This window comes from Talpa europaea (assembly GCF_964194135.1).
Source record: "Talpa europaea genome assembly, chromosome: 8".
Lineage (NCBI taxonomy): Eukaryota > Metazoa > Chordata > Mammalia > Eulipotyphla > Talpidae > Talpa > Talpa europaea.
In genome coordinates, this window is record NC_140075.1 from 114238954 (window position 1) to 114249322 (window position 10369).

Sequence of the window (10369 nt, forward strand, 5' to 3'; positions counted from 1 at the left end):
ATAGAGGCATGTTTTATTTATTTATTTGTTTGTTTGTTCATTCGTTCGTTTTTGTTTATACATGCACTGGGTACAGTCAGAAGCGCGGGAGGGTGAGAGAATTCACCAGAGCCAGAGCGGGGAGCAGAGCAGGCAGACAAACGAAGCACACTGCTGAGGAGAGCAGCGGGCGGCAGGAGAGGTCTGTGCGCCATGTGGGACCCTCCTCCGGTGACCCGGGAGCAGCCGGGGATCGAACCAGCGCCGCAGAGGTCGCCGGCAGCTTCGCAACCCAGCGCTCAACCGCTGCGCCACCAGGGAGGCCCATTTTCAATGTATTTTCAAAGCATTTTCCTTGAACGGGAAACTTAGCGTCACAGAATCCAAACATTAAAAGGTTAAAACAAATTTTCTATTTTGTTGTCATTTTCAGACAAAACAGAATTTAGCATAAGTCAAGGAAATCCATTCATAGTTCAGGTCCCTCTCCTCCAGGAACCAGCATTGTTATATTATTTCATTTAGCAAAATCTGATCTCACTTAGTAATTCCTCTTCCTTCTGGTGTGATTTCAAATGCAGTGACATCTTCCAGTACCATATTGACAAAGTTATCAAATCCTAGACATGTCCCAACAATTTCTATATCACTTTTCAGTGTGAATTCTTGATCCTATACTTTGGTCCACAAGCTCCAGAGAAAGCAGCTGTGATGGGTCAGTGGTCATGTTAGCCGCCTTGGCTACGCCAGAAGTCAGGATCCTGTCTTCTTTATACAGTCCGAAGATTTCTGCTTTTCGAGGTTCCTGTAAGTTCACTGCAGGTTAGCATAGCTTGGTTGTCATTCAATGGTTGGTTGGAGGTTTGCTTAAATATCTTCTGTTATCCTTTGGTGTGGTAAGAGCCACATCCAACGTCTGGGCGGTTCCACTGCCTGCTTGTGCAGGAACACGTGGCCAGCCGGGGACAAGCAGATGAGTGTTGTTTTCATTCACTTCACAGTAATTTGAATTTCCCTCTGTTGTTTTGCAGTTTAATTTTGTTGTGACTAGAGAGCATAATTGGCATGGTTTTAAGTAAAAAAAAATTGAAATTTTTTTGAATTTGAAATTTGAAATTCCCTCGCACCTTTCCTGAACATGCTCTCCCAGATCCCCAGAGTAGCGGGGCCTGGTCAGTGCCCCAGGGGTGACTCCATTTGCTGCATATCTGACATTTTTGCTTTCCTGAGGAAGCACAACATCACAGACCAAGGCACCTGCGATCTTGGCCACTTTCTGATCATTTGCTAGAAAGATGGAAATGGCCTTGGACAGTGATCCTGGACAGGGGGCTCATCCCTGAGGCTCCAGATTAAATCATCCCCCACTAGCAGCGAACTGCTGGTCTGCACGGAGACTACACAGTTAGGGGAAAGGAAAATGGAGGAGCCTCATGTTACAGTGGCTCAGGCCCCAGCATTTTTGACCAAGGGTCAGTCATTTTTCATGATTTAATGTTTTTTGTTAATTTATACACCCTTTGTTAATTTGCAGAGTTCTGAAATGGTCATTTTTGACAATATTGTCCAATGTTACTACTGCTCTGGTAGAGACAGGCTTCGTGGAGACACCCCCCCCCACTGCTGATTCCATTAAACTTCACACTAAATTACTGTCCCGTCATTTCAAGTTCTCTACATAGAGACCATCAGACAAGGGAGTGAGTCATCATTTAGGAGAAACTGACCTCGACTGCTCATCAGGAGACAGAGTGCCAGCAAAGTCATGAAAAAGGAAAGAACAAGTATTGGTTATTTACTGGGCGCCTCTTCGTCTACTTTTGCCCAATTTGATGACAAAGAGGCAGCAAAGCAGTCTGTAGCCTGAGCAGGGCAGTGACTAAGTTCAGACCTGTAGGGTAAGTGATTTTCAGGCTTTTCTGCCCTTCCGCCATGAGAATTAATGATGGATATTGGGCCTCCCTGGTGGCGCAAAGGGTTAAACATCACACTATGAAGCAATTCGCAGTCTCTGCAGCACGAGTTCAATCCCCGGCCCATCAGGGAGCTACCCACAGGACACAGCAGACCTCTCCTGACTCCCCCACTGCTCCCCTCAGCAGTGTATTTCAGTCAGTCTGCCCATTCTGCTCCCCAATCCATCTCTGGTGAATCCTCTCACCCCCCACACCTCTGGCCTGTACCCCAGCTTTTGTATGCATAAATAAATCTTAAAAAAAAAAAGAATTAATGATAGAGCCCTGTGGTCCTGGACGCATGCCTGATGGCAGGCACCTGGAGTGGCGTGTGGGCATACATAGGTGGGTTCACCTGGGCTGAGATGGGGCTTATAAGGGCGGCATCATGGAATGGAACCAGCAGAAGAGAATGAAAGAATGAAAGAGAAACAGAAGAGAAAGAACCAGGCCACAAGAGAATGCCAGAGAGCCTAGGAAGAGTGAAGATTTGCGGGGAGCTGGGAGGCTCCCAGCCCCCTGGCACCCCTGCCTGCCGTTTACTTGGTAAAATCCCAATAAAAGCCTGAAAAAGCCATCAAGGACTCCAGGACTCTCCCTTACCCGTCTGCATAGGGTCAGAGAAATCCTGCCCTGTGCTGTTTCTGCTGCTACATGACCCCTAAGGGATAAGGATCTGGATCATTCTTGCATGTAAGCCACTGGCACCAGGGTAGGAGGAGAGCATCTGAAGCGCTCGTGGATGTGGAGGTGAAGAGTGTTCGTTGTGATCTCAAGATCAGTAGTAGCCATGGAGGAGCAAATTCATTTCTTGAATATTCCTCCTGTGAGGTTTTCCAAGAAAAGAGGCCCATAGAACCCCTCAGGAGCTGCTCTCAACTGTTGTTATTGGATGCAAATGGAACTAAGTGGCACTAGGGCTGGAGACTATTTGGGAATGAAATGTCTATTTCCTCAGCTGCTAGGGGTGCTGGTCGGTAAGTGCTCTCAGCTGAGTCCCACCCTCCTTTCTGCCAGTAACAGGTAAGTACACATCGTATGCTAGATGATAAGGGGAAAGGGAAGAAAATTAAAATATTTGGGAGATACACACACACACACACACACACATACACACGTGTGTGTCTGTTTATTCAAACTCAGGAAGAAATACTCATAATTACTAGTCATCAGTTGTGCAGCTAGTATGGCTGGTATTTATAGCTCCTTCCTCCAGTATCCGCTTCCTACTCCTTCTGCATCTCCACAGTCCTGGCTCTGTTCTGTGTAAAGAGGCCCCAGCATTTAGTCATGAAGCGTTTGGGCCACAGGAGGTTCTTCCTGAATTGGGTTGTCAAAGGTTTTCATTGATTTTAAACTCAGGAAATGGAAGGAATAAGGAGCACCTTGGAGACCTTCTGCATCCCAGACAGGCTTCTTGTGACTCCCAATGGGCAGTAGCAACCAATTTTCTCCTTAATTGTTAAGATTAATCACCCAGCGAGTACAATAGCCTTCATCTCTGCTTGTTGGCTCAGCACCACGGGGAACTCACGTGTCCACATGGGATGAGTCTAAAAGTCCAGCTCCATGTACTCACTGTTGTGTCAGTAGGGGAGATATTCTGTAGGCCCATGGTGTTCTTTTAGGCATAAGCATTGCAGGCAAATTTAGGGAAGGGAACTCATATGCAGAGTAAATATCTATCCCAATAAAAACAAAGTGCTACCACCCATCCCTAATGTAATCTGTCTCCAAGTAGCTGGATGATTCCCTGGGGAATGGACCAAATCAGGACTTAGTATTGGTCTCTGAGAAAAAAACTAACATGCTCTAACCAATCTCTTCCTTTCAAAGTTTAGGAGATGTGAAATAATATCTAGGATCATGCATATGCTGACAGTATTTTTTTTTTACATAGAAAGGTTGTTTTTTTTTTTTTCATAGAAAGGTTTTTAATCTTGATTTTGTTATTTCCTATCAACTTTTTTTTTTTTTTACTTTGAAGTTTTTTTCTGCTTGTTTTTTTTATTGTTACTTTGGCCTATCAGACAAACTGCAGTTGTATGGGATATCCCACGCGTGATGAATGGTAACTAAAGAGCTCTTTGTGTCTATATGTTGTCTGTCTGTATGTCCTTGTGTCTAACCGTCTTGACCTCCAGTGATCGACAAATTGGTATACATGGTGCCCATAGATGTTGGAAAAAAAAAAAAAAGAGTCTCCAGTTATGAGAAAAACAAAAAGTTATGGTTTAATTGTCAACATTGTGCTACTGAACTAAGCCGGTGCCTTCATAGAGATTGAATATTGTTGTTTCTGTTAATTTTTTGATATTTATGGCAAAGCTTCCCAGAAATCTAAATTCAAGTACAAATTTGGTAGCCTGTCATTTGACTGATGCAAGGAAATTTTGTGGAACCTCAATAGAGCTCCTGAGACACTCCACGAAGTTTCTCCCTTTCCTCCTGGAAAGGCATTAGATGAATTTGTTCTATTTGGCTTTTACCTAATTAAGTAAAACTGGAAGGGAAGCATTGTCACTTGGGAAAATGATAAAACTTTGGTATGCACAAAATGTTAACAGTAGTTTTCTAAAATGTGTATGAAAAAAAACCTCTCAGTATCTGGTATGTATGTAAATTGTCAATGGTGATTGTCACCTTGTAATATTGTATAATTCAATTGTTTCACATCTACAGAAATTGTTTCTGGAAATATAGGGAGAAAAGGTCTCAACAGATTCCTATTGATGGAACTGTTGAGAGTAAAAAAACTTTCCTACAAAGGACTGAATAGACCTGGAAATACACCTGACATTTACTAAGGTTTCTTTGACATAATACTGGTAATTTTTTTTATGCATTCTGTCCTGAATCCACAAAGTTTTTGTTTTGTTTTGTTTTGTTTTGTTTTGTTTTGTTTTGTTTTGTTTTGTTTTGTTTTGAGTAACAAGGATCTGCAGCAAGGTTGCAATTTTTTTCCAGCAAAGCTAACTTGTCACATTTTCTCTCCCCTTGATACCAACACGGCATACAAATACTGGTAGTAATTTTGCTACTTATCTTAGAGTCTGTTTTTGCATAACTTCCATAGGGATTTTGTCTGTTTTAACAAAAAAATTGGACGTGAGTTTGTGTGGCTTTGTGTGGAGTTCTTCCAAAAAGTTGAAAAAGAGCTGAACCAAGAAGAGGAGAACCTGTTTGCCTTGTTTGTAGGGTTCCAGAGACCTCCAAAGAAGGTGAGGAAGCTTGCCTCCATTGGCAGGACTGGACAACCCGGCCAACGAAAAGTCCCTGGTACCCTCGAGAAGAGGAAAGCCCAGGTGGAGTCTGATGAGACCAACTTTGTACCTGAAGCCTACATCGACTGGATGCCACCGGTTCGCTCTGATCCTGTGTGGAGTATTTCAACAAAGCCAGCTAAAATTGCTGTTAGTTATTTTCTGCCCTGTGATTTTATGCAAAAATAGGAAAAATGGTTTAAAAGTAGATTTAGTTTGCAAACTTTTGCTATGCTGTTAAAAGTTTGGGATCAAGGTTGAGAAAATTCGTGTTTTACATCAGTTGAACCATTTTAAGATTTTTTCCCCTGTGATTTTGATATATTTGCTGTCTTGTTTTAGCTAACACTCCAATTTTTTTTTCTTTTGGCTTGTATAATGGACTATTTTTCAGAATGGAAAACTGTCATAATGGACATTCATAGACAATGCTGCTGACTAATTGTTGCTTCTCTTACACACATTGTAACCCTAAAAAAAGACTGTCTCCTAAGACTACACCCTGAGATTGTGCCACCATAGATATGGTGGAATAAAAATTAAAAGGGGGGATTGCAACAGGGTGGTCCCCAGGAAAGGGGGAGGTTCCCTGCCCCACCCAAGGGAGGGTGGAGCTGAGCAGGGAGAGAAGAAGCTGCAGAAGAGACTGAGGAAGGAAGCAGGATGGAGCCAGAAGGAGACCTGGAGGAGGCGCATGGAGCCTAGAGACACGTGAAGAAACTGCGCTTGTCTTTTGGTCGTGGACAGGGTGACACAGATGTGGGTGAGACCTGTGGGGAGGTGACAATGGCAGCTTTTATCTTGATGTTGATTTTGCTCTTTTCTTTCCAGGCTTGTCTGCTTGTTTCTGACCCTTTGCTGTGGGTCCCCACTGGAAGATGCTTTAGACTTGTGGCAGGCTTTGGGGCCTTGCTCTGGGCCAATCCCATTTGGATGGACTTTTACCCACGAGGGGATGGGTAACTTTGGGTGCTTGATTTAGAAACTAGATTCTTTGCCTTAGCTGTATTGTTTCCTAGTTTTATTAAAGTTCCTTTTCATTAAAGTCTCCTATGTTTTGTGTTGATGCGGCGGATGGCAGAACCCATTTAGAATAGGCAGGTTTGCGGGGTTTTGGGCTGCCCCTCTTCCTGTCCTATAACAGGATGAGTCTAAAAGTCCAGCTCCATGTACTCACTGTTGTGTCAGTAGGGGAGATATTCTGTAGGCCCATGGTGTTCTTTTAGGCATAAGCATTGCAGGCAAATTTAGGGAAGGGAACTCATATGCAGAGTAAATATCTATCCCAACAAAAACAAAGTGCTACCACCCATCCCTAATGTAATCTGTCTCCAAGTAGCTGGATGATTCCCTGGGGAATGGACCAAATCAGGACTTAGTATTGGTCTCTGCTACTGACAAATTCCTCCCCCCTCCCCCACAACAGTGACTAAAGATGACTAACCTTGGAAAGTAGAAGCAAATGATGCCAAAACCATGTGTAGCCTTCATGTGCTCCAGCACAGCTGCTTTGTGCATGAGTCTTGGGATAATGATCAGAGTGGCTGAGAAAGAGACTGATAGCCACAAACCTTCCATCTACCTGGCTAATAAAATAGTCATCTGCTGAGGTCAGCTTTGATGACTTTCATGACCACTCACATGGGACATACGTATCTTCACACTCTGTGCTTATTTGGAGGTGTCCTCAGACTGCTCATCACCAGCTTTTTAATTGTATTCCTTCCAATTCTCTGCCACTTAACCAAAGCATTAGCCACAGTCCACAAAACAATATAGACATGTACCTTTGGCCACATCTTCTGGACAAAATGTAAGAACAGAATTTTTTCCCATTTGGAGACTCGGGCAAGTTTCAGGATGACAGAAGAGGAAAGTACTGGACTCATCTCCTTCACATATTTACAACCAAATTATATGTAAGTACAGATACTAGTCCATAGGTGGATGGGGTACAGGAGCTTTTTTGTCTATGGAGCAACAAGCAACTAAGTATCCTGGGGAAATAACTGAGGGTACAGTCCTGCAGCCTGTAAATGTAACTCCAGGATAATGCATCAAGATAAGGGGGAAAATCTCTCTATTTCAACCCATAAAAGCTAAAATGTGAGACTGGAACATGCCACAAATGATGGATCAAAAAAAATCTTGAGATGTCTCAATAATTTTGCTTGTCAGAATAAGAAAACAGCAGATGAACAAAGGCAGGAATATTATAAGGATAGAGAAAATATTAAAATACTTCAGAATTGATGTATTTAAAAAATACCATATCTGAGCTAAAAAATATAATAGAGGGCCATGATACTAGGTAAACCCCAGTACATGATAGAAGCAATGAACTTGAATGGATGGTGATGAAAACCACACAAATAATCCGGCAAAGGAAAAAAAGAAAAAAAAAGTGTAAGAGCTCTTTGGGAGCATTTAAAGAGATATTATATCTGTATACGGCCTCCCTGGTGGTGTAGGGGTTAAGCACAGCACTATGAAGCTATCCACAGCCACAGCACCAAGAGTTCAATCCCCAGCCAGGGAACTACCCACAGGGCGCAGCAGACCTCTCCTGACTCAACCACTGCTCCCCTTAGCAGTGGATTTCAGTCTACCTGTTCTGCTCCCCACTCTGTCTCTGGTGAATCCTCTTACCACTACACCTCTGGCCTGTACTCCAGCTCTTGTATGCATAAATAAACAAATCTTTCAAAAACAGAGAGAGATTATATCTGTATCATGGGGGGGTCCCAACAGAAAAGAGAGAAAATCAAAGAAAAATTGTTTAAAGAAATAATAGGCAAGAATCTCTACAGTCTGTGAAAGAAACCAGATATCCTAATCCAAGTGGCCCCGAGCCCCTAACAAAGTAACAAACAGATACAGCTCTGGGCACATTGAAATCAAATTGCTAAAGCAAGTGGCAAGGAAAGGATACTGAAAGCATCCAGAGCAAAGGGAGCTACATTTCTCTGTAAACCTCTCAGTGGAAACCCTGCAGGCAAAAAGAAAATGGTTGGAAATACTTAAAGGCCTTAGAGGACCAATATTTTCCTCTAAGGCCTTTACATATTTCTAACCTAGAATATCTTATTTAGTCAAACTATCATTTGTAACTGAAGGAGGAATAAGGAACTTTATAGGGAAACAAAATTTAAAAGAATACATCACCACCAGGCCAAAGTCTGGAAAAAAAAAATAGTAAAGGAACTGTTTTTTGTTTTGTTTTTTTTTGTATTACAAACAAAACTGAATTTTAAAACAATGACAGATTTGTAAAACCACAACAAATCTCATCTAGACATAACAGATACTGATGTGGAACATCAGGAGGAGTTTTGAGGTCAAACCAGTCAACATATTTTAAGTATAGACTATCACATAGACCTCAGTATATCTTCAAACAAAAATCAATAGAAATAACACATAAGACAATGGAAATGAAACCCAAACAACATAAAAAAGACCAACTATGAAAATCCTCCCCATGTAAATATATGCATATATGTTTCAATAATCACCTGAGGAGTAAGTGGCTTGAATTCAACAATTAAAACACTTTGAGTAGCTGAAAGGATCATACGACAGTGTTGAAGCTTCTGCTTTTAACAGTAATTTACTACTAAAGAAAAGCACAGGCTTAAAGGCTATAAGACAATCCTAAAAGCAAACAGTAATCAAAAAATGTTAGCTGTACATACATCAGATAAATTAGATTTCCAGTTTAAAAGGTAATAAAAGACAGAGATGGACATTACATTATGATTAAAGGCTTAATACAACAAGGAAATAGAAGACTTATAAATGCACATGTACCACATGATGGAGTACCAAGATATAAAAGCAATTACTAATAGAATTAAAGAGAGATATTGGCAACAGTACAGATTACACCTAGTCTGGGTAGCTAGGACCACATGCTAATTTGTTTGTCCATGGTCAAGAGTTCAGCCTCTATGAAAACCCGGTAGTAAGTTAAAAGTTGTTTTTCAGTTACTCTTAAGTGGAGAGCAGTTAATCTACAGAGTTGACAGGAATTGGCTCCAGAATTCTGGTGGTCTGTGCTGTCATCCACCTAACAGAGTCTCTCAAGGGCCCCTCCAAACCCCAGCACCCCTATATGCCACTAAGCTTGGGCAACTTGGATCCATGGATCAGGTCACCCAAGTAGCTGGTCTGGGGGCCTCAATTCAGAGCACAGATTTCTCTGTTCAGGGCCTCCCTCAAAATTAGGAGATTTTTCAGGTGACTCGGTAAGCATGTCAGAGAAGCCTGCCCAAACACAGTATGTATCACCTCCCAAATCCAAACACATTCGCTGCAAGTTGAGAATTTTTTTTTTTGCTTATTTACAGACGGTATCAGGTGAAACAACATGTGCTCCACCTTGGAAAGTCTATTTCAACCTGTCCCCAAATTCCTGGACTGCTAGAATCTTCACCAGAGTGGACAGCTTCTGTATTTCTGTGGGATTTGTTTCCTACCCTGTGGCAGGCAAGTGTCTTACCTGTTCATCAGGTCCAGTCTGTAGAATGTCATCAGTGTAATGAACCAGCACGATGCCCTGTGTAAGAGAGAGAGAGAGACCATCAAAGTCCTGGGAAGTAGATGAGAATTGGACTGGAAAGTTGATAGATCCAGAGAAGACAGTGGCAAGTACTGCTGGCCTTGCCAACTGAAAATAAACTGGGTTTCATGGTCTTTACTAACAAATCTCAAGAAAAAAGCATTCACTGGCTCAGCAGCTATATAGTAGATGTCAAGCAATGTGTTGATTTATTCCAGCAATGACACTACAGCTGGAAAGGCAGCAGCACGCTGGAGTCACCACCTGATAATGCTTCACTGTCATTCTTCAAGATCCATCTATTTTCTTCTCAGACCAAGCAGGTGAGTTGAATATGGATCTTGGAAGAATCACAACCCCTGCATTTTTGAAGTCCTTGATGGTGGCACCAATTTCTTCCATGCCCCCAGGATGTACTATTTTCTTAGACAGAGGCAGTTCAAGTACCACCCACTTGGTTTTTCCTAACATAATAGCCCCCCTCCATGGGTCAGGGCGTCAATGTGGTAATTCTGACAGTTGCTGGTATGTCTACTCCAATTACGAATTCCAGGACTGGGGAGACAACTATAAAGTAGATTCCTGCACCCACAGGACCCATTATAATAAAG

General features: G+C 42.3%; 1 pseudogene across 1 annotated transcript; it reads right to left on the reverse strand.

Moving 5' to 3' along the window:
* Positions 1-448: 448 nt before the first annotated feature.
* LOC311175450 (U6 snRNA-associated Sm-like protein LSm5) lies at positions 449-10160 on the reverse strand (annotated as a pseudogene). Its single transcript has 3 exons — positions 10116-10160; positions 9699-9755; positions 449-784 (listed from the first exon to the last, which is right to left on the reverse strand). The product of its transcript is annotated as a U6 snRNA-associated Sm-like protein LSm5 (transcript).
* Between the last annotated feature and the right edge of the window lie 209 nt (positions 10161-10369).